General features: G+C 34.2%; 1 long non-coding RNA gene across 1 annotated transcript; it reads left to right on the top strand.

Moving 5' to 3' along the window:
• The first annotated feature begins 11450 nt into the window (after window positions 1–11450).
• Window positions 11451–14926, top strand: LOC126966039 (uncharacterized). The gene is made up of 3 exons (XR_007729645.1): window positions 11451–11605; window positions 12692–12846; window positions 14773–14926. It is a non-coding gene; the product is annotated as an uncharacterized LOC126966039 (long non-coding RNA).
• The last annotated feature ends 11752 nt before the right edge of the window (window positions 14927–26678 follow it).

Genomic DNA, 26678 nt, shown 5'->3' with positions numbered 1-26678 from the left:
CAGCTGTTAACAAGCTTAGATCGGTAACTAGGAGTTATCGCTATCCTCGCCGTATGAAAAATAAATAAATAAAATTTTTGCTTTAATAGTAATCTTTATTTGGCTTCTTCGCCCTACACTAAGAGTAAATATTGGATTTTGAAAAATACACGTCATAATTTTATCGGTAGGAGGTTTCTTTGCACAGAATGCGAGCTAGGTAGAAAAAACGCAGCCAAGCGCAAGGGGGACTCGCCCATAAGGGTTTCGTAGCAGGAAGTAACATAATATAAAAGTTCTTGTTGTAACTTTCTTGTTTCTCGTTCAAACCAATTTTTTTAAAACCAAGTTTGCATTGAAATGTATTCATTTTAAAAATAATATTAGAAACCTCTTTATAGATACATATGGGTTTGATGAAAAAAAAAATTGAATTTCAGTTGTAAGTATGGAGAACCCCCAAAATTTATTGTTTTGTTTGTGTGAAAATCTTAATGCGGTTCACAGAATACATCTACTTACCAAGTTTCAACTTTATAGTTCTTATAGTTTCGGAAAAAAGTGGCTGTGACATACGGACGGACAGACATATCACGAATCTAAAAGAGTTCCGTGCGTTACCCTAAAAAGGCAACGTGGTGGTACCGTGTGGTAACGCGTGTGGTGGTGTGGTTGTGGTATAGTTTGAAGAGCGCTGTGAAACTACTGGGCTAATGAGATCTAACATCTTAAATCTCAAAGTGACGGGCGCAGTTGCAATGCCATCAACACGCGTGTAATTGTAACTTTATTGTAAAAAATTTCATTATTAGTATTATCTTTTTGAAGGACTGTACTAATAAAAATGTAACTGTTACGCAAAAAATCTAAATTAAAAATATGGATAATTACACGCGTTTCAATCATCTAAAAAGTTTTTTTTTTAATCAAAATAACTGCCCATTACAATGCAGTGCCGCTCAGGATTCTTGAAAAACACCAACAATTCTGAGCGGCACTACAACTGCGCTGGTCACCTAGAGACATAAGATGTTAAGTCTCATTTGCCCAGTAATTTCAACACGGCGCCCTTCAGACCGAAACACATTAATGCTTACACATAACTGCTTCACGGCAGAAATAGGCGCCATTGTGGTACCCACAATCTAGCCAGCAGCCTGTGCAAAGGAGTCTCCCACTTATAAAACTTATTTAGATGTGTAACACTCGCGTTAATCAAAAAGTTGCAATTTATTTTATTAAAAAAAGCAAAAAAAAAGAATTCTGGGAGAGTTTCTTGCGCCTCTTTTTCTCTCTCAGAGTGCCATTTGTTTCCGAAGCGGTAGTAATATTAGAAATGACATCAAAAAGAATTCTAAAGGTAACAATTTTGAGAAAATAAATGCCTTTTATGCCTTTTACTATGTCCAACAGTACTACATTATTTATTTGAGCAGCAACAATACTGATAAACATAATATATGCAATTGAATCAAAATATAATCTTCAAATAAAATATAATACAATATCGTTTGTACCTGTAATATATTTAGTAACCATCCGTAAATACATTTTTATTCAAAATAGAAAGTGACATCACTTATTGAAAGTCAAAAAACTAGCACCCATTTCAAAATGAATGCCTCAGACCTGAGAAGAATGGGCGCAACGAACTCAGCGGGGTTATTTTTATTCATCGAATAAATATGTTTACAAAGTAATATTGTACAATTAAACTTATTATTTAATAGCCTGAGGGCGATCACTCCATTCCCAATCTGTGGTATCATTAAGAAAGTCATTTATGTTAAAGTAACCTTTAAAACACTAACGTTTTTTAACAATTCTTTTGAATAACGTAATACTTTTGTTTTGAACATTTTGTGGGATCTTGTTGTAAAAGCATATACATCGCCCCACAAAAGACTTACTAACTCGACTTAGCCGAGTAGTAGGCATCATAAGTTTATGTCTGTTCCTGGTGTTAACAATTCACTAAACTATACGCGACTTGAATATGATAATATACTACTCTTCGATTTCTTAAAGCATATTCTAAAATGATAGTAAAAATTCGATTGCCTATTCCTCAAAATAAATCCACTTTAAGCAAAGATAAATTCTCTTAAACTTAAACAATAAAGTAAAACTTTTTTTCACATTATAGACATTTAACTAAAAATTTTTGGAATAATATTCCATTAGGGATATAAAAATCGCTTTATCAATCTTAATTTTATACTTAGAAAATTGGAATGATAACGGGAAATAATAAAAGTAGACTAAGTCTCCAACTAATATTTTTATTGAACCCTGTGTCTTAGCCCTAGTTTAAAATGATGAAATTTAAATACTGTTGCGTAGCAACCCTTCGAAGTATATGACAAGTTGTCAAACTTCAAGACATTGTTAATTTCAACAGCTCCTTCAGCAATACTCGTAGCTCAGCGGAATAGTGTTTACTTTAGACGCTGTAGACCCGGGTTCGATACACCTACCAGTGTATGGATTTTTTTGGGTTTTGTAAAGTTAAATGAAATTTCTAGTAAGTTCAGGATCAAATCGAACAGAAAAAAAGGGATGGAAAATGTGTAAGCAGGATAAAAATAGTTAAAAGAATTTTCTAGTACAATTTAAATTTAAAGATGGAATGGGAGAATTTTTTTGAAAATAGAACGGATCCGGGGGTATATAAGCCGTACTAAGCGTGGCCTACAGCAGTTCTAGTTCTGACTCGAAAGTGTAAAGAAGAAGAAGAAGAAGAAAAGAAGAAGCAGTGAAAAGTGGAAGTGTTCCAAGAAGAAGAAGATAGAAGAGACTTAGTGTTCGGTGCGGTGTGACGCGTTGAAGGTACCGCCGCCCACAAGAGGAAGAGCGGCAGACCGGCGAAGCGCAAGTTTAGAAAAAGTCAACGCAAATAAAGACTCGTTCCTATAAGCGGAGTATTATTTCCAATCCCTGACCCACTCCCGTGTCAATACTTTTGAATACATATAATTCTTTTTCATGTATATATAGATATACAGTTTACGTGAGGTGACTGATTCCCAATACTTTTCAATCAATATTTTTAATCAGGGAGAGTACGACATACATACTATTTAATCCATAAACAACAACATGCACCAGCAAAAAGCTCTAACAATTCTAATAAATTCGATAAAAAAACTACGTTAACTCATCAAGATATTTTTCCTTTTTCTATAAGCACGTGCTCTGTCGGCGTTCTGTTTTTTACAGCGTAAAATTAATTTATCGTCATTCATTTTTGCACTATTCTTTGCTATTTCCTCGTTGATCAGTTTTTTGGACTCACAAGCTGTGTCGTTGTTTACCAAAAGCAAATAAAAGTTTCATTTTAATAAATAATAACATTTACATTAAACACTGACAAAAACGAGTGAAAATGAGTAATAGCCTATACACTACACGGTCAGCTGCTGCAAACTATAGGCGCCGCCTAACCGTCACGCGACATGCAACACACAGACGAAAAAGTTTGAGACGATGTAATAAGATTTCACTTTAAAAATCGCGCCAAAATGGGAGTGAGAAAACAATGAAACGTCAAAATATGTGTTCACAATTCGTATTTATTCTGGTTATAACTCTTTAAATAATAAACTTTCTTTATTTAATTTCGATAAATGAAAGTTACCTATAATAAAATCCATAATTATATTATTCTTTGTGTGCAAACAGAATAATCAATTATGTATCACAGCCACGTGATAAATTAATGAAGTAATCGAATCCATTCGGTTGTAATTATAAGTAACATGCATTTATTCAATTGATTCACCTTCATATAACAATTTAAAAATGCATTCGTTACCTGTTTTGTTTACTTTCTTATGCTAAAAAGGCACATTCAATGGGAAATAAATTTAAATAATTATTATAAGATTTAAATATATGTGCACCTATGGCAAAATAAACCCATTCGAAGTGATATGCCTTAGCACAGAAGTACGGATATTAGAAACTCAGAAAGCTTCTTTTTAATATCTCTTTAAAAAAAATTACTGATTAAATATATTGGAGGCGGTCGCAAAAAATATATAATTAGTCGACCCTTAAGCCCAATTTATATTCAAATTCAAATATTTTTATTCAAATAGGATGTGACATCACTTATTGAAAGTTAAAAACTACCACCCATTCCAAAATGAATGCTTCTGACCTAAGAAGAATGGGCGCAACAAACTCAGCGGGCTTTCTTTTTCATCGAAAAAATATGTTTATAAAGTAATATTGTACAATTAAGCTTATTATTTAAAAGCCTGAGGGCGGTCCATTCCCAATCTGTGGTATCATTAAGAAAGTCATTTATGTTATAGTAACCTTTACCACACAAACGTTTTTTAAAAATTCTTTTGAATGACGCAATACTTTTGTTTTGAACATTTTCTGGGATCTTGTTATGATTAATGGTTAGTAACCGTGTCTACTAAGCTAGAGGTCCCGGGTTTGAATCGCGGTAGGTGTAAACATTTACATGATGAATATGGATGTTTGTTTCCAAGTCATGGATATTTATATTTTGTATTTATGTATGTATAAGTACGTATATTGCATAAAATATATCGTTGTCTAATACCCATAGTACAGACTTTGCCTAGTTTGGGGCGAAATAATTTGTGTATAGGTGTGGCAATATTATTATTATTTATTTATTATATTATAAAATTCCATTTTGTACTTTTCTGGGATAATGTAAAAGCATATTCTTGCCGCCGTATTCCACCTTCGCACGACACGCCACAAGTTGGGATATCATCCCCACCATCTGGATGAGTGGCGGTCCTCCACAGTGCGGTTTTCAACGTACTACAAAGCTGTGGAATGAAGTTCCTTGTGCGGTATTTCCGGGACGATACGACATGGGTACCTTCAAAAATAGCGCGTACACCTTCCTTAAAGGCCGGCAACTCTCCTGTGATTCCTCTTTCTTCCGGTGTTGCAAGAGAATATGGGCGGCGGTGATCCCTTAACACCATGTGACCCGTACGCTCGTTTGTCCTCCTTTTTTCATCCAAAAACAAAAAAATATACATTGCCCATAATAATATAATACCTTAGGGTGCGTACTAACTTTACGTGACTATAAAGTAATTTACCACAAGATTTAACGTTCTACAAAACTTTGTAACTACTAACTGTTTGCTCAATCCAAACATTTTGCAGCTTCCATGCTTAATAATTTACAAGGAAAGTATTGTTTTTTTGAAAGATTACAAATTAACACAGGTAAAATTAGAAGAACATCTTAGTGTGAATACTATTTTGATTTATAAGTTACTTATAAATCAAAATAGTATTCACACTAAGATGTTCTTCTAATTTTACCTATGTTAATTTGTAATCCTTCCTATTTATTAGTGCATACAAAGAAAATAATATAATTTAACCGTAAAGGGTCAGTAAGACGTACAATAGCCCAAACCAAATAGCTGTTAGTAAAATAAACTTTTCAAAGAAGATACTTGAAATTACTATAAATAAGAACTACAAAGACCAAAAAAGTCTAAAACATGCATGATATTACAAATTTACCATTTATATTAATTAATTTCTAAGTCTTTATACACTCAAAGTGCATAGGTATGTAAACTTTTTTGTTATTGATGACATACTGGCTGGTTGTAAAAAAAAATCGATTATGTATTGTTTTTTTCATAAAATTAAATGAAAGGGAATTTGTTTGAATTTAAGTGCGTTTTTATTGCTACGTTTAGTCTTTATTTTATAATTTTATCAACCATTTAAATAAAGTTAGCGATAAAATTGAATTGTTAGATATTCTTTACGTCATGGAGCGACGTCATTTGACAGCTGTAGGGATGTTGCAAGCGGGAAGTAATCAATCTCAGGTATCTCGGCATTTTAGCATTCATAGAAGTGTTATTTTTCGTCTTTGGCAGCGCTACAATAATACAAGGGAACCCGCTGAACAGCATTCGGGCCGTAAAAGGAGTCCAACCACTCGGCAAGACCGGTACATACAACTAACTGCAAGACGCCAGCCGATGTTAACCGCTCGAGAGATAAGTTTGAGGCTAAACTGTGCGAAATCGACTGCATGAGTACGGCCTACGCGCTCGACGCTTAATTAGGTGCCCACCGATACGTAACGGAAATCGCGCTCGTCGAAATGAATGGTATAGAGAATGCAGAACATGGACCCAAGAACAATGGGATAAGATTATGTTTTCCGATGAGGCGCTATTCGGGTTTAGGTCCGATACAAGAAGTGTACCGTCGGCCCGGAACTACTGAAAGGCTCAGCCTGGCTGAGGTGCATTCAGGAAGTTCATCCATACAGCGGCTCAACAGTTATGGTATGGGCGGGTATTATGAAGAACAGGCGAACTGAGCTCGTTTTTGTAAATGGAAACATGAACGCTGAAAATAATGTTGAGGATATTCTCAGACCTCATGTCCATCCATTTGCACAAACCTTTGGCTCCGATTTTACGTTAATGCATGACATGCGCGTTCACATACAGCTCAGCGAACCAGTCAATACTTGGCAACGGAGAACGTCCGGGTATTGCCCTGGCCTGCACAATCGCAATACCTCAACCCCATCTAGCACGCATGGGACATACTCTAGAAACGTGTTTTGAAGGACCTGGACGGGGTGACAACAACCCAACAGCTGAAGGATTTGCTACAATTCCATTGGGAGCGAATACCGCAAGATGACATAATCAGTCTCATTAATTTAATGAATAATCGTTGCCGACAAGTTCTGAATAGCAGAGGAGGCCATACTATGTATTAAATTATCCTATTCTTTCACAATAAATTTATTTTCATTAGAAATTTCATTTTGTTAAAAAAATGTTTAGTTGCTTATGCACAGTTAGTTAGTTTCTGCTGTATATTCTAATATTGTTAATTTCTGTTATTAAAAGAAATTATAAGCTGGTAAGCAGGTTAACAGCTGGTAATTTAACATCATAGCACCCTAAAAATATTATTTTAAAAAAAAACTACAACGTTATAATATGACAAAACATCCTAAAATCTTAATTAGTACATGTTGCTTAGATGTTATAGACATTTTGTTGAAAAGCCTGTGCTTGATGTCTTATAAGTACATCCTCAGATATATAAGTTTGGTCCACTTCTTTTGCAACGAATTACTAATATTTAACAATTATTTCCGAATACAAGGATGGGTCTATAGCACTTTTAGGTACTTACTGAATTAAATAATTGTATAAACATAACGATATAAGAATTTTTATCAATCTTAGTACAAGTTAAAATGATTCCATTAAATCTACTACTTTTAAATACATTGATATTTTTTTATCATTCATAAGAAGAGCTGATGCACTTTGGAATAATTCATTAGTTTCTATAGCGTCCTATTTTCCTTCTACATTACGAAATTGATGATTCAGAGGGTATGAAATACAGTTTATAGCAATACAAAGTCCCGAGAGAGCTGTTAAATGGGTAATCTATTAGTGTCTTCAGAATGCCAACAGACGTTCAACTGAACATGAGAAATAGATACTTGCAATTTGAGAAAGTACTATTATAAATGTGATATTGTTGCTAAGTTTCCAAGAGACCGCAGGAACATTAAATTCATTTTTATTCTGTTGTATGGTTTTTCACGTTAAGTAAATTATGGAAACAACATATTGTTATTCACTTGCCACTTGCCTCCACCAGTGGGATTCTCCTTTGCACAGGAAGCCGGCTAGATTATGGGTGTGGTATACACAACGGCGCCTATTTCTGCCGTGAAGCAGTAATGTTTAAACATTATTGTGTTTGGGTCTGAAGAGCGCCGCAGCTAGTGAAATTACTGGGCAAATGAGACTTAACACCTTATGTCTCAAGGTAACGAGCGCAATTGTAGTGCCGCTTAGAATTTTTGGGTTTTTCAAGAATCCTGAGCGGCACTGCATTGTTATGGGCGGGGCGTATCAATTACCATCAGCTGAACGTCCTACTCGTCTCGTCCCTTATTTTCATTAAAAAAAAAAGTCTTGTCCTAAAACTATTCCAGTGGTCTATACCCGTATTCTGTAAATTCTGAATTAACTTAATATCATTATTGTGGCGGCATCGTGGTGCAGTTCATTCCTTTTCCGATATTTCAGTTAACCTTTAAATAAGTTTTTTCTTTGCAATGGATACAGCATAAAAATAAAAATTTTGCATTTATGATTTTCAGATTTAATAAGCACTATCTTGTACTTCTACATAAATTACCTACCATATATATTTATTTATTTATTTATTTACCACACACAGCAACTATCATTACAGGTATTATCTAATGCGACAGTTACAAACACAAGAATAACATAGGTATATACAAACAACAAACAAATCAATAAAAACTTATCATACAATAGCAAAAATTAATAAAACAAAACATTACATTATCAAAAATACATCACACCAGAAAATACAAAAAACTTGAACATACAACTATTTATCATAACATACTACATATAACAATACCCTTGCGAGTTCACTCCACGTACACTCAAAAATGTCCACTTTGTGGTGGAGTTCATTTATATGGCGAAGGGCTCCAGTTAAAGGCGACTTTGCCGACACATTTGTTCTCGCCATCGGAATGGATAGTAGTGGCGGATGGAAGCGCCTCCACACGTACCGGTCCGGCACACGGAGACTCAAGCAGCACAGAACTATATATTAGTGTATTAGAACTATACCGTCTTAAGTATAGGGCAAGATGTACACATGTAATTGGCTTGCATTCCAGTCAATAATTTTTGTATTATATAAGTAGAATTATTACACTGTACTTTTGTATTTTAAGCTGTTGGTGGGTCAATAAATAAGTTGTTAGTGAGACGAAGTATTGCCGACAAATGCAAAGCCAGTTAATAATTTAAAACCTAACGATGGAAAGGTGATCGATCAACGTTGCTCCTGGCATGAAACCTAAAAGAGCTTGCGGGTTATTCACTTTCAACTCAGATGCTACGAGGGCGGCACTGAAAATTTCGGGAATCAAGGAAGTGACACAACATTACTATTTAAAAATGTATTTATTGCTTTTCGAAGTATTCTTCGCGAAATTTGACACATTTTGCCATACGATGGAACCAATCATTGAAGCAACCATTCCATTCGGCAGTTGGGGTCTCCAAAATGGCCGTTTTGTAGGCGTCCACAGCTTCTTCATGTGATGAAAATCCCTGACCACGCAATTTATTCATTTATATTTATTGAAAATGGTATTCAATTTTCAAAACCAAGGAGTTTTCAATTAAAAAGATTTTAATATGACAAGAACAGTGGAAATATTCCATTCCCGATACTCTTAGTGCAGCCTATGTATACAGTAAGTATTTAGATACAAACATGCAATTTAAAAAAAAAACATCATAAAATAATCATCATTTAGAATTTAGTTGCAAATAAGTGCAAATGGGAGTCTACCAGTGGGAGGGTACCACAACGGTGACTTTTTCTGCCGTGAAGCAGTAATGCGTAAGCATTACTGTGCTTCGGTCTGAAGGGCGCCGTAGCTAGTGAAATTACTGGGAAAATGAGACTTAACATCTTATGTCTCAAGGTGATGAGCGCAATTGTAGTAACGCTCAGAATTTTTGGGTTTTGCATTGTTATGGGCAGGTCATATCAATCACCATCAGCTGAACGTCCTACACGTCTCTTCCTTAAATGTCATAAAAAAAGTGTGAATTTTCGGTTCGCGTTCAATAAAGGTAAAGGCCTAAAAGATTAAGTCGAGTCATTCAAATTCAATTTCGATCCATATAAAATTCAATTGATTATGGATGATTTTTATTTGCATATAAAGGGCCACTAAAAAATTGCATGAGTAGCTATCAGAAAAATTATGAATAGCATATTTTCAAAATTGAATTCAGCAACCAATGAATGAGTTTATAGAAAGTAATACACTATACATTATCAATAAATTAATAAAGGGGCATTGAATCTTACGAGATTTCAAGATATTATGACATTTATTAGGGTGTTTTGTTAGGCTAAGAATAAAAAGGCATATAGGTACACACATACATTTGCTGTATAAGAACTGTATTCAGTCGACTTTTTAGGGAGAATTTAATATTACAAATACATACAGATGTGGAATACAAATTGTCCCACATAAACTGCATTAATTCGGTGCTTGAATAATACTAAAAATGTTTGTAGAAAATAATTCCACATAATTGATTACGTGGAAATTATAAATTCTCTTGTATCCACGGCCATGCCTTTTAAATCAATGACGAATGAATAGCCTTATAGGACAATAACCTATGCTTCTCATTGCTATGTTTTAGCATCCACGGCTACTAATAAACATTGCGCTTCTCGTAGGTAAAATTGGACGTAGTTCCTGAAAAGCGTTCGAAGCCACAAACATCACATTTTAAGGAATTCGTGTTTAACGTTTAATACGTATTAGTGTATTCCATACATGTGGGTTGGGCTACTAAGTCATGATGTTTAAATGGCATCATGACTAGAGTGATAGTAGGGCTGCCAATTTTTGCCAGTCCGTTAATATGAATCGCGTGATAAGTTTTGTGTTGTTAACTCAATTTCGACATGATTGTGGTTTGGAGCGTTTTTCTGGAATTACCTCAAATTTATTTGCAAATATAAGGTATGCTATGGGCCATTGCACTCTAAAACTCAATCTATGATTTATTATATATTATTCAAAGTTAAAGATCTAAATTTACTATAAGAAGTAAAAAAACATCAGGTACTTCGATTGATATTAAGCCACACTACACAGGAATTAGCGGCATGGTTTAACGTTACCTTACCAACAATATTGACTCATTTGCGTCAAATAAATAAAATAAAATATGGGTTGCACTCCAGGAGTGCCGGCAGAATTGAAAACTTGAACATTAACGTTGTGCATTTTAGAATATTTTGAAATTATGAGGGCATAATTTAGGACAAATTGTTGTATATATCAGAATAAAATGTACATACTAGCATTAAAGTGGTTAAATAAAATATTCATTTATTGCAGTATCGTACACAAAAATGACAATTTATATTAGATAAAAAAATTTATGATTCAGAACTATGACAATTATTTTACATTGAAGAGTTTATCTATCATCCGTAGATAGAAGATGGACACTAGATTCGTTGTCGTGTTGTTACTTGTGTTATAACTTAAGATGTCGCACTTTCAAATTTAAACAACTTGTTATTTTTTCCAAAGTACCCTCACTTCTGTGACTATTAAATACTAACACAAATTAAACTTGAAAGCAAAATTTATGAACGATACGGGACTCGATTACTATCGACGATATGATTTACTAATCATATGATAATCCCTAAAGTATTCTAAAGTATAACCCTTCAGTCAAGAATAACAATTCACGACTACAGGCAAAACAGGAAAATGCCATATCATTATCGTAAATGAATAATTATGGTATTCTTGTCTTAAACAGTGCAATTATTTTGTAATAATTGATGGTATTATGGATTTGTTATCAGCTTAAAAGGTATATAATATAAAGCATTCCTCGGTGTGGACAGAATTGTATCGAATTGTAAGAGAGAAAGAAAGAGAGCAAGATGAAGGTTTTCATTGCTGTTTTGTTGCTAGCTGCCGTGTTTGTGTCGGTAGAATCTGGTAAGTGTATACAAAACATTAACAGTTTATCGTCCATTCTTGATTGCTACAATACGTCTTCCGATATCAGCTATTATGTTCTTTGATTTTTAAGGTTCAGTACCTCAAAAGGAAAAACGAAACCCTTATAATCACTTTGCTAAATAATATCTTTTATCTCCTGACTATTATAAATGTTTACCATTTCTGTAATTGAAATATTGTCTAGTTTTTTTAAGGTGTTTTGAGATGTTTGTTGTAAAATTTTACCAGTAGAAATATTTTCAACTTTTAAACTACATGCATCAACCAACTATCGTTCACAAATTTAAGCGTCATAAGCATTTCAAATTATGATTATGACGTCAGTTAAAAAAATTATTGTTGAAAGTTAAAATATCTATTTTAAAGCTAATAAAATAAATAATATCAAGTTTCAGTCTTATCTATTAGTATCAGTCCTATCTAGAAAAAAGATTTACTTTTTAGTTGTAGTTTTGCGCAACTTGCGTTGACACTGTTTCTCTTTCTCATATCCAAATAACGTCAGCTGGTGCTGGGGCTGCTGCTTTGACTGCCGAAGACAGCAATATCGCAAATATGTCAATCTCAGTGAGTTTTTATGCCGTTTGGTGTCGAGATGCATGGCCCATGGAGCCTACAGGCGAGGAGAATGTACAAAGTACTACTTCGTGCCTCAATAAGGGCTGCTGGAAACCCAAGCGCTGGCAGCTATTTCGGTCAACGGATCAGCCTAGTTATCCAACGTGGAAATGCTGTCACAATTTTCAGTAATCTTCTCCGCAACCATAGCTTTAATTTAATGTATTCATAATATTGTAAATATAGTTATAAGTTTTAGGGACTGTTTCACAATGTCCAAGTAGAGCAGCAGATTGTCATAGGCTTAGAGCCATTGAGACATAAATAAGAAGAATCAGGGTCAGCCAGTCTTAAAAAAAAAATTCATTACAAATTAAAAAATAACAGACACTGCAGATTTGTTTACTACCTACTTAGTAAGTTTGAATATAAACAGTAAGATATAAACTTATTGCCATATAATTTAAAGAATAAACCTTTATATAAAACTTTTTTTGATTACAGGCCATCCGAATTGTTATACCTCTCATGACTTGGATAACCAAGAAGATGGATCGTGGCCACACCCAGGCTCTATAAGCAACTTCAACATACCCGATTCCTTCGTTCATCCAACTGAGAGTCAATCACCAGATTTTGATTTTTCTAATGATAGACAGGTAAATATTAAAAAATAATAGTTTAAAAAAACAAAAACATACGCTTTTATTGAAATTACCACTAAATTAATAAATTTGATTTAAAAATAGTGTAAGAAAACATGATTTTATTTGAACTATTATTTATTTTTCATTTTTTGAGTTTTTTTTTCTTATATTGAATTGTCATCGGTCCTTAATAAATATGCCAAATTTCGAGTTACCCCGACGTTATGAAGGGGTCAAAATCATTTTCAAAGATTCCGTAACATACTAAAATAAAGCAACTCTCAAACTCGCTGTGGCTATTTGAGCAATCCTTACTTACAAGTCCTATATTAGACATGGTGAGTGACGCCATGCTGCCGAAATTTGACTTCATCAGCAACTTTAGTATTGAATTCCCCACAAGAGAGGACTACCCCACAAGAGAGGACTAGTTAAACAATCAAATTACTTGGAGAAAAGGGAGCCTTAAATGGTATACCGATGAATCCAAGTCGGGTTCTGACGTTGGCTGTGGAATCTTCGGAGAGTGCCCCAAATTTGGCCAATCTGTCAACTTGGGATATCTTGCCTCCGTTTTCCAGTCGGAGGTATACGCCATAATAGAATGTGTGGAAACCATCCTAAATAAAGGCTACGTCGGCAAGCATATTTATATAGACACAGATAGTCAGGCGGCTCTGTCCGCTATAGACTCCAACAGAACAGTCTCAAAGCTTGTAGACAACTGCCGGACTATACTGAATACTCCGGGAGGAATAAACAGAGTTACACTTCGATGGGTTCCAGGACATGCAGGGATCGAAGGCAATGAATACGCCGACGAACTTGCAAGAATTGGTGCTAAAAGTACTCAATTTGGCCCTGAACCCTTCTGTGGTGTCCCAAGGAGTCTTCAAAGTCAAACAAAGGAATCAGATATTGCATTGCTATTGCCACTGATTATATAATCGTTCACCTCAATGCTGCATTTACCTTTCAGTTTTAAGCATAACATGAGCTATAAATATGTTAAGCTCAAAACCGTTGTTGTATGTACTGTTATAGAAGTATATTAAAGATAGTTAATTTAAATAGGAGTAAGCAACTGTGTCAATCTGTTTCTTTAAACGAAACGGTTGCTTGGAACACCAACGCAACTTGTGTTGGTGACTTATTTCTTTTTATAGATTTCACTTCGGCGAAACTTATTGTTGAATCATCTCTCTCTCTCATCTCTTCTTATTCATCTATCGGACGAGTAGACGTAATTAAAGAACGTTCACTTCACGTTGAAATACACTTTACATACGTACTAAGTGTTTTACATCGCATTTGCATTATAATTTTATATTTATTTCGAGCTGAGAAAAAATCTTCCGGAGTCTGATTGACGTTAACAATTAAATCATTCTTCTGAACCTTGACTTAAAAGGCATCTTTAAGTTCCACGAGCTTCATCTTCGTCCCATCGTAAATTTAATTTGGACTAAAGTGCTAAAAATTATAGTTTATAGTACTAGCAACACGGTTAGCAGATCATATTTTCTAAATATGTACAGAGAGTAAGTTTATAAGGATTATAATCAAGTGATTTTTTATCGTAATTAACCATTTGGAATTTATTCCGCTATACACGTAGGCCTTTGTCCAGATTGGACGACTTCCGCCTGAAATGATGAATGATGATACTCGTATAATTAAATCTCGTAATTAAAATTAATCGTATTAATGCGTGTTAACTAGTTTAAAACCAATTCATTCTCTCTTTTTTTGTTACCCTCATAACAGCTCCAAAAGCACCTATTATTAAAATTCTGGATATCTTCTTGTATCGCATGTCTATTAAATCTATTTATTTTACTACTCTGGTAATAAATGATATAAGTCTTTATGTGCAAAGTTTTAATTTAGTCGGAAATAAATCATGTATTTTGTAAATTCCTTTTGTTTATATTTCAGGGTCATCAAGGAGAACATCAACATTCTAAGTCGCATAAAAAACATGCACACTAATTATGACAAGATAATACGAGAAGTCCTTTATCCTGTTATATAAATAAGTTATTTTTATTATTATGCACGCTTGTATACAGTAAACAGTGTTCGTCTTGAATATTTGTTTCTTTAATACTGTAGTTACATAATTTTTAATATAAGCAATCTAATTTCATACTCGCTATAATAGCTCCTCAAAGATGCCGTGATAAGGCAAAGCAGCAAGATTGATCAATATTTTTTTAAGACTGAAAAATCATGCAGAAGTTCAATGAACTATTACTTCGCATTTTGATTGATCTCTGAAATAAATAGAAATTAATAACCAAACGACTGGAACGGAGAAAGTTGTAATAAAACAGAATTTAATAATTATTAAGGTATACTCGCGTCATACATAATACAATCTATTCTACAACTTTGATCGCCTGGTACCAAAACACTGAATAATGCTTCCTATCTCATTTTCTCCCGTTAAATCTTGTGTCTGTCTCATTTGTCTCGCTTTTTCGTTTCATCAACTTTCAAATCACAACGACGCTAAAGGAGCTTTCACTTCAAAAACAAGCTGCCTATGGATGGTTGTCTGCGAGATGGGAGTATACTCGAGACTAAAGGTCCCTATGTCAGCCGCCGAAGCCCATGGCTGTGCGAGTCAATAATTCCTAGAGAAATCCACGAGTTTTATTTAAATTTTGTTAAATTTCACGAATAAGTTTCGATTGTAATTTGTAACAATGTAGATTTTGGTAGGTATTACTTCTGTATTCGTGACAACTAAATTCATTTGCCTGCAGTCTCATGGCTAACTTTGGGGGTAATAAATATAATTTGCATTTGTGAGTTAAGTGTAATCCTGGGGATTGGCTAGTGTCTAAGTTATGATTACATAACATTGGTTTAGTTGGTATAACTTAATTGTTTGTATTCGTAATAACAATTAGTTTGGCATATTATAAGGAATTAAATTATGCGAGTGGTTTTGACGAAGCACATGTACAGTTACGTGAAATAAACACCAAAAAGTTAATCCATAATAAGATGAGTTTCGATTGATATTAAATTCTTCTTCTCCTTCAATCTTGATCTACCCAATACTGAGTAAAAGTCTCTTCCATTTTAGACCATTTTGTGCGGTCCTGAGTTTTCCGCATCCAGTCCTCCCCAGCCTCAAATCGACCGTCCATCTTGCTGGCTGTCTCCCAGCATTCCAGAACCCCTTTCGTGGTCTCCAGTCCAACAACTTTTTGCCCCATCTGGTGCAACCAGACCTACGACAAATATGGCCCGCCCACTCCCACTTCCTAAAGGATATGGTTTTTGCTATATCAGTTAGTACCGTTCTCTTGCGGATTTCGATTTGTACCGAACGTGATCACGTAGAGAAATCCCCAAAACAGCTCTTTCCACAGCCCTTAGGGAGGGTTGTAGTGGGTGGACGAGTTGCCGAGTCAGCGTCGAAGTCTCGACTCCATAAACCATTACGGTTAGGACGCACTGTTCGAATGTGCGGCGCTTCAGGTTTAAATATTGATATTAAATATAAGTGTTTAATTATTATTCTTATAGTAATGTGTTCTTTATTTTCATTTAAATCCCGAAGGTAGATAATAATATAGGGATTAAAATTGGAATTTGAATTTGGAATTTTTATCGAACTGGTATTACAACAGATATAATTTCTACGAAGATGTCATAAAGCGATGATGATTTGACTTCGGAGTTTATTAAATAATATGCTTTAGGTGTTTTTAAGAAACTAACGGAGAAGTCAAAATCCAATGATTCAATTTTTTTCGATTTTGATTGATTTCAAAAATATGGGGTTGATTTTGCATAAAATTAGTAACGGGCAGTTAGTATCAAATAGTTGCATGGCAGGGGCAAGTTAGTATCAAATTATAAAAAGAATTCTTAGTGATACTCATTGCTCTCTAATACTTCTATTATTGTTATGATTGGGAGAAGAGGGAATTTAAATAAAAAGGTTCGACATAAATTATACAATGAATTAAATAGCTTACAAATAGCAAATCTTATAATATTCACAATGCCATACATACAGGATTTGCCACAGGACAACAAAGCAAGAAACAATTTGAATAACATGTTAACCCTATAGTCTCATTCAAATTATGTGACATATAATGGTAATTTACTATGTAGTGACATATATATAATTGATGTTAATAATATAATTTATCCTAAATGTAAAATGTTGACATTTGATAGGTTACACCTATCTAATTTTTATAAAAGACATATATATGACACAGCCAACTATTTGGCAACCCGTTCCCATGTTTCTATTGAGCAGGTTAGTAAGTTGATTAGCACTGCTTCTATTGAGCAGTGTAATAGCTTGATGGACTCGGCTCCTATTGAGCAATGTAATAATTTGATTAACACTGCTTTTATTGAGCAGTGTTATAGTTTAGTTTCTGATTTGGAATATGTTCCAAATTATTATATTAGTCAATAAGACAATAGGGGACTCCTCTAGCAATATAAATAGACACTGTACAAGTACTAGTGAACATAATAATTGTAAAGTCATAAACATGCAAGGATTGTTAGGTAAAGAACTAGGAAGGAAGGAGGAGAGTTAGGAACTGGAGTTACTAATGAACCTTGAAAATATTGATATCTTATATCTTACAGAACACTTGCTAAGAAAATATGGGCTCATTTTTAATTCCAGTGGTCATCGGGTGGCAAGTGTGTTTAGCAGAGAAAAGGTTACACGTGGCGGCTCTCTTATACTTATAAGTAAATCATTTAAATTCAAAGACCGTAAAGATATTGTGGGCCTCTCTGTTGAACGTACCATTGAAATAGACTGTGCAGAGCTTGAGCGTGCCATTGTTGTAAGTATATACAGACCCCCCGATGCATTATATGAGTTATTTGAGAGTGTATTGGAGGAGGTTTATCAAAATTAACAGAATCTACGAAGTATATTATGATTTGTGGTGACTTTAATATTAACTTATTAGAAAAATCCACCACTATTATTAGATTCAAATCTTTGTTTAAATCATATAATTTATCAAATATTTTTTTAGAACCTACTAGAGTAACCAGCACCCCTAAAAGCTATATTGATAATATTTTTACTAATTAAACACCTATTTCTCAGTCAAAAAATAGTAAAGTGAGCTCAGACCACTTCGGTCAATTAGCCTCTATAAATATTTAAGTAAACAAATGTACTTCTATTAAAAAGTTTATGTTTGTTTCGGTAAATAATAGGCGAATGGAGAAATATAGAGGCAATGTTTCGGAAAAACTCTCAAATTTGTATTTGAATTATAACAGTAGTCCAAATGTGATGTATGGTATGTTATTTAAAATAATTAAAACAGAGTTTGCTTCTATATTTTTTTTTATGACATAGGAGGACAAACGAGCGTACGGGTCACCTGGTGTTAAGTGATCAGTATCAGTAAGTATATTTACTTCAAAGACAATCAAATCAGGTAGTCACTTAATGATTAAGTAATTTAACGACTGGGCAACAGCTGGTATTCATAGGAGCAGACAACGTCTATATGAACTATATATTGAGAGATCATCATGTAATCATGATATATCTTTTCTTATATATGTGAAAAAATATTCAAATTATTTAAGAAAGTATGTACCATTGCTAAGTCAATGCTTAATAGAGAAATAATTAAAAATGTTTCAAATAAAATAAAAATGACTTGGAAAGTTATTAACTGGAAATCTGAAAGGGCGAAAGACTGAAAGTTTGATTATAATCTAATAATAAACAATACTAAAATCCACACTGAACAGGAAGTAGCTTCTGTTTTTATGAAAATTTTTTCTAGCATTCCAGTATTTATCTCAAGCACTCTTGTCTCCTCCACCAGTGTTGCTAAGTCACTTCTTTTGGAAAATGTTTAAGAATGTAAACAAAATTTCAAATTCAGTGTTGTAAGCCCAGCAGAAATAATTAAAACATTCAGATCTTTAGAAATGAAAAAAACTGCTCATATATATATCTGTAAAAATAATAAGTTCAGTTATTGACGTCATAGCACCATATCTAGCACTAGTTTTTAATAGCTGTATTGAACATGGCGTGTTTGCTGACCTTCTGAAGTATAGTAAAATTACACCAATATTTAAATCGGGACTCACTTCTGACCCGAATAACTATCGCCCTGTTTCGGTGTTGCCGACCCTTAGTAAAATTTTTGAAAAAAATATTTTAAGCCAAATGCTTACTCACCTTAACACTTATAATTTACTTCATATAAAACAATTTGGCTTTACTAGGGGACGCTCGACTTCGGATGCGGGTGTTAAACTCATCAGGAATATTTGTGAGGCCTGGGAGGAATCACAGAATGCACTTGGTATCTTCTGTGATTTATCTAAGGCTTTTGATTGTGTTTAACATTCAACGCTGATCAGGAAGCTATGACACTATGGTATAAAAGGATCTACGCTCGATCTTCTGATCTCATATTTAAATAATAGGATTCAGAGGGTCGATGTGAATGGCAGGAGATCTCCTAGGACTCTTCTCGGTACGGGGGTACCACAAGGGTCTATTCTTGGACTCTTCCTCTTCCTTATTTATATAAATGATCTACCTATCCTTGTAGAAAAAAAACACAAGGTGGTATTGTTTGCGGATGACACTTCACTTATATTCAAAGTGAAACGAAGCCAAGTTTTATATGACGAAGTAAACAATGCTCTATCTGACATTGTGGGTACTGGTTTAGCGCCAATAACTCATTGTTAAATAGTCATAAAACTAAGTATATTAAATTTACCGCGCCAAATGTCAAAAATGTAGATGCGAATATTTTATTAAACGGAGAGGTGGTAAAACCAGTGGAATCTGCTGTATTTCTTGGCATTACTCTTGATCCCAAATTGCAATGGGGCCCCCATATTGAAGGATTGGCGAATAGGCTTAGTTCTGCAGCATATGCGGTTAAGAAAATTAGACGATTAACTGACATAGATACGGCGCGACTAGTATACTTTAGTTATTTTCAAAGTATTAGGTCCTATCATTAAGAGAGAAATTTAAAGAAATAAACATTTTGACTGTTGCTTCTCAATACATTTTTTATAATGTTCTGTATGTTCACAAGCACATTGAGGAATTTTCTAGAAACTGTGACATTCATAATGTTAACACGGGGAACAAACATAAACTTGTTATGCCTACTACTCGATTGGGTCGAGTTAGTAAGTCTTTTGTTGGGCGATGTATATGCTTCTATAATATGATCCCAGAAAATGTACAAAACAAATGTGTTACGAAATTTAAAAGAATAGTTGAAAAACGTTTGTGTTGGACAGGTTACATTACCATAAACGATTTTCTAAATGACACCACAGACTGGGAATGAAGCGTACACCCTCAGGCTCTTTAAATATAAATGTTTATTGTACGATATCACACTGTAATTAATATTTTTATATACAGAAAAAGGTCCACTAAGTTTCTTGCGCCCATTCTTCTCAGGTCTGAGGCAGTCTTTTTTGAATGGGTGGTAGTTTTTGACGTTCAATAAGCGATTTTAAATAAAAATATTTGAATTTGAATTATATGGAATTTAATCTCTCTGCTTTATAACATACCTATATCCTAACTACTATATTTCACAAAAGTTTATTCTTTATTAGAACTATGAGTTCTCCAAGAATCCTTCTTTAAAATCACCATGATACGTATTTTAACTAGTACACTGGTTTACTCGTATAATTTCATGTCTCCCGCAAGGAGGTCTGAAAAAATGGCGACGTAAAATTAGCGAAATTGAAAAAAAAAAACACCGAAATTTGTTGCTTTTTTGTTGCTTATTAGTTGCTAAAAAAATAATTTTTTTCTTCGAACCGATTGCAAAAAATCGGCAATAATGCTAACTTTACATTACAACGTAATGTAAAGTTAGCGTTATTGCCTCTCCCGTCCCTAATTTGGTAATGGGGGCATGGGGGGTTCTGGCACTCGCCGGCCGCTGCCGCAGCACGCTACGCTCGGCTCGTGCGTTGTTTTAAGTGTTCTAACATAACCTAACCTAACCAATTTTAATGAATTGTAGTTGATAGAGTTTTGGTCCACGATTATAGTGCTATCACTCTTATTACAACGTAATACACAGTTTTCAAGAAAAACCAAAATAAATGTAGACCCTCCCCGCCTCTACCAGTTTTTATTTTGTTGCTGACTCTTTCTGGTAAAGCAAGCTGCAGTATGAACAGCAACAAATTTTCATCATAGTTTGTCCACGGAAAAATCGTTAGTTAAGCTAGCGTGGCCGATTATTATGTTTTTGGCATAATTAAAAAAAAAATTTTTTTTTTCTTAGCATCTTTCAGCAACAAATTAGCAACAAATTGACCCCTATTTGCTTGATTGATCAGTCTACATTCAGTGATTCCCACGCTATCTTAATGTAAAATTAGCGTTATTGCTGATTTTTTGCGATCAGTTAGAGCAAAAAAATTATTTTTTTAGCAACTAATTAGCAACAAAAATAGCAACAAATTTAGGTGTTTTTTTTTCAATTTCGCTAAATTTAAGTCGCCATTTTTTTTGACCTCCCGCTAGGCTCCTTTGCACAGGAAGAAGGCTACATTATGGGTACCACAACGACGCCCATTTCTGACGTAAGTCAGTAATGTGTAAACATTGGTTCGGTCGCCGTACCTAATGAAATACTGGGCAAATGAGACTTAACAACTTATGTCTCGAGGTGACGAGCGCAATTGTAGTGCCCCTCAGAATTTTTGGGTTTTTCAATAATACTGAGAGGCACTGCATTGTAATGGAAAGGGCGTATCAATTACCATCAGCTGAACGTCCTGCTGGTCTCGTCCCTTATTTTCATAAAAAAAGTGCCATTAGAGGACCCGCGTGTTATATATTCTCGTATTATATATTTATTTTTGATAAAGTGCATACATTTATTAACAATATAACAATGTTTATATTTACAATACTAAAGTAAACTTTTACAATAGGGAAGTGTATCAAGAGTACTGGCAGCATTTCCGAGTTGGATAGCTAGGCTGATCTATTGACCGAAATAGCTGCCAACGCTTGGATTGCCTGTAGCCCTATTCAGAGAAGTAGATAACTCTCTTTACCATATCCGCGTCTCTGGGCCCCATGGCGGCATTATTTAAAAATAGTGTGTGTGTGTATGTATTTATGTATGCACGCAAGAAGTTATTCTTTTTTGGCCTAACGAAGCAAAAATCATTAAAATGATTTATTCCTCGTGCTAGTCTGCGTTTTTAGAAAGAACAATTTTGTAAAAATCTTGCAAAGATGGCTTTGACAATTAATTATAAAATAAAGAATTCGGCTGTATGGGCTTGAACCCTTTGCCTGTCCTAATAATAGACGAAGAGACCAAAAAAAAAATAAGGAATGACACACACGTCAGAAAATTTTAGGAACCAACTTCACCCTTTACTTTTGGGTTACAGTGATGCACGCGCATCTTTCAATTTCACTCTCATAATTTTTTCATAACGCGCCTAAAGAAGAAGTCGCGTGCGAAGTCGTTTACTTTCAATATTTGGGTGCTGCATTCATTATTTATTCATTCTTTTCGTTATAAGGCTTAATTTCAACTAGATTTCCCAAGGTGTTCCTGAGAAGAATAGACGGTCAGCAGACAACAAAGTGATAGTATTTTTCTTTTAGAGTTAAATAATTTCAAAAAGTAGTAAAGGGCATAATCTAGTGTAATTACTTTTTTAGTTAAAATAAATGAAAAAACACGCTTTTTATAGAAAACCGAACTAAAAATAGACAAGAAATATAAAATTAACATCAATTCCTGCTTTGTAGATAGACGATAGATGAAAATTATATAAAATTACAAAAACCTCATTTTTTCAAATTAAAAAATTTAATAAATTTAGCAAATTTATGTATTGTCATCGGTCCTTGATAAATCTATGAAGTTTGAACGAAATCTGTCTGGTTAAAGTGGGCCAAAATCGCGCCCATATGAATCGGTCATAAACAAATATAGATTCAGGTGAAGCTAATAAAATGCGTGTTAAAACGTAAGGTATGGTTCCTCTTTACAATTTTGAATTAATCTGAGTGGTAGATTCAGGAAATAGTTTAGTTGATTTACCAACTTTTACAAATTGTAAAAGTAGTTCGTCTAAATTGTCATAGACAACCCCAGTTATAAAGCACAACAAATTTCATTTCACAAACACCAATGACATAAATATCAAAGATCGTGTTATATAATATAGTATGGACTTTTTACGTCTGTAAATAAACAAAAGTAACCAAAAATGTTGAAAAAGGCATTCGAATGGGTTAGTGGTAGATGTAAGGGTCGTAAAGGGACAAATTACACCCTGACCTGAGGGTAAATGGAACGGCGAATTGAACTTCGCACGTATAAAGGTAATTCAATGAAATTGGGATGCCACATAAGTAGAAATATACAAAAAATTACATGTACATTAAATGAATAATATTTACAAAAACATAATATCTCAGAAAGTCAAGAGTAATACTTTAATTACTTAGAGATATGCAAATATTATTATTTATTTTGTAAGAAAAAGGTTATTTTAAAAATAAATAACAGTGAATAGTCCTGAAGGTGGAGCTTCAGGACGACCGGTTTAATTGGAAATTCGTAAGCATATCAAGTATCAAAAATAAAGTCAAATACTGGACCTAAAGAATGATTCAACTGCTGGCATTGATAACAGTGCGTGCAACGCAGAGCAGCTCGAATTGTCAGGGACCCAGTGCTCTGTGAACGGCTGGATCGCTTGGCGTTGCGTAGAGACGTCGCTTCATTGTGTGTCTCCTACCGCATTTGTCACGGGGAGTGTTCCGAAGAGCTGTTTAATCTGATTCCTGCCGCCGAATTCCACCTTCGCACGACACGCCACAGGTTAGGTTATCATCCTCACCATCTGGATGTGTGGCGGTCCTCCACAGTGCGGTATTCAAAGAGCTTTCTTCCACGTACTACAAAGCTGTGGAATGAACTTCCTTGTGCGGTGTTTCCGGGACGATACGACATGGGTACCTTCAAAAAAAGCGCGTACACCTTCCTTAAGGGCCGGCAACGCTCCTGTGATTCCTCTGGTGTTGCAGGAGATTGTGGGCGGCGGTGATCACTTTACAACAGGTGACCCGTACGCTCGTTTGTCCTACTATTCCACAAAAAAAAAAGATAACAATCCGGGCGCTAATCTTTATAATATGCATGCACGTTCTAGTACCTCCATTTAAAAAAGCACTAGTAAGTCCTGAATACAGTAATGGTGACTGAAATAGTTTCAAAAACTACAGACCGATATCGGTACTACCACCCTTATCTAAGAATTTAGAAAAAAAATTCAATGTTAGACTTACATTTTTTTTTGCATAAGATTGAGGTACTCTCTGAAAATATAATATATATATATCTATATCTTAATATATATAAATCTCGTGTCACAATGTTTGTCCTCAATGGACTCCTAAACTAATGAACGGATTTTAATGGTGATTACTTCATGGAGTGCAGTTTGGTCCAACTTGAGAGATAGGGTAGTTTTTATTTCGATTTGGGACCCATAAATATTTTTATATTCAATATTTGTTTTGTATGGACATATTTTCTATGAGAGAATTTAGTGACGCAAGGTTTGACAGTTCCGCTGTGAAACAATTTCATTCTAACAACAGGGAGCATATTTACGAAATAATTTTTGATGTTTTGAAATATAAAACAATTGTTTTTTTACTATCTACAGAACAACGTCTGTCGGGGCAGCTAGTATATATATATATATATATATATATATTGTTTTTTTTATGTTATATATATATATATAACATAAAAAAACACACCGACGAATTGAAAAACTCCTCCTTTTTTGAAGTCGGCTAAAAAGTGTTGGTGTTTTTCTGACGAAGGTACTGTATCCAAATTATTTGAGTAACTATTATGTTTATATACGCTAAAAGTCCTTAACAAATATAGATTACGGGTGAACCATATAATATGAAAGACCACAAGCACTAGTGAGATTAATTATTAAGCTTTGTCATAATTACCACAAAATGGGATAGTGTGTTTTTATTTGTCTCGGAACAACGTGTGGGCGTGATTCTTAGCAAAATGATAAAGTGTAGTGGGTTGAAGATGAATGAAACGGCCATTTTGAGTAAATATTCTTATTTCTCGTTCTTTTGTGAATGACTTCCACAGACAAGTATGTACCTACGGCTGTATGAAATTATCAAAAATAAATTTCAAATTTCTGTATTTGATATTAAAATATATATACAAAATTACTTATAATCTACTTATTCTAGCAATTTACAATTAAGCCTTATATATGTAGGTATCAGAAAACTTATTTCTACAACCCTATCTACTTTATTATGCTTAAAACTAATACATAAGGTTTGTGGGGGAAATACCAGAAAACTGGGAAAACCTGGCTATTTTGTATGGAATTATTGTGGGATTTATATATTAAATACGTTTACCTCACCACTCCCCACCATGTTATATTCTCGCGCGTTTGCGATCCTCTTATATAAAAAAAATATAAATGTTGAAATAATCTTTATAGAATCACTTTGTCATCAAAAGATTGTTAAATTTGCTGTAATAAGCTACGAGATAATTCTTAGGGCAATGCAATATTAGTAAGCGAAGATTTTACACAAGTAAGCTCGTGAGTTCTACTGTCGATTATTTAAGGTTTTTTTTTTTTTAATATTTTTATTTATAATAAGGGACGAGACGAGCAGGACGTTCATCTGATGCTAATTGATACGCCCTGCCCATTACAATGCAGTGTCGCTCAGGATTCTTGAAAAACTCAAAAATTCTGAGCGGCACTACAATTGCGCTCGTCACCTTGAGACATAAGATGTTCAGTCTCATTTGCCCAGTAATTTCACTAGCTACGGCGCCCTTCAGACCGAAACACAGTAATGCTTACACATTACTGCTTCACGACAGAAATAGGCGCCGTTGTGGTACCCATAATCTAACCGGCATCCTGTGCAAAGGAACCTCCCACTGGTCCCACTGATTCAAGGTATTGAAGAGTAACTACTACCAATTCCCGAATAAAGTTGCGGGATGAATTCTCGTGACAAAACCGTAAGTATATTTTGAGATACAGATATTCTAATATCGCTCGCTGAATGTATTGCACGTGATGCAAATTGACAAGGCAGTGCATCATCAGTGAATCGTTCACAAAATTATAATTACTTTGCAATGCTGTTCTCTCCGTGTGTTGTGTAATGAAAATGACAGTGTCAAGCCAAGCTCAAGAATGCTTTACTTTTAGCTCCATCTAATTATGCTTATCAATTTATAGTAGATACACTGCAAGGAGAAGTTAGGAATAAATTTGACACATTATTTTGTAACTGCTGCCTTTAATTAGTTCCACAAAGTGGCTGTGCGAGGCAAGTAATTTATTGCAAAACGCGCAGTAGTAGAAGACTACTAATTTTAATTTTGAACGGAATTTCACATTTTGACGACAAATTTTATAGTTGAGTTATCAAAAAAAAAACTCGACTTGATAACAAGTTATTTGTATTTTTTTCTATAAAGCGAGAGTCACAAATAATATAAATAAATTACTTTATAAAAGATACGATCGCGTGTGTGTTTTTTGACTTAGCTTCGTAAAAAATTGCATGTTTGAAGTGATAACTTATGGCATTTAAATGAAACACTTTTAATAGATTAAAACGCGTGTAATTGTAACGGTTTTACATTAGATGTTTGCGTAAAAGTTACATTTTTATTTTAACTAACCCGACGTTTCAAGACCTTTCCAGATCTCGTTTTTAGGGGGAAGTGAGTCAATGATAGTATTTG

Source organism: Leptidea sinapis, chromosome 9, assembly GCF_905404315.1.
Source record: "Leptidea sinapis chromosome 9, ilLepSina1.1, whole genome shotgun sequence".
NCBI classification, from domain to species: Eukaryota; Metazoa; Arthropoda; class Insecta; order Lepidoptera; family Pieridae; genus Leptidea; species Leptidea sinapis.
The sequence above is the reverse complement of the archived record's forward strand: the minus strand, read 5'-3'. Positions and strand labels throughout refer to the sequence as shown.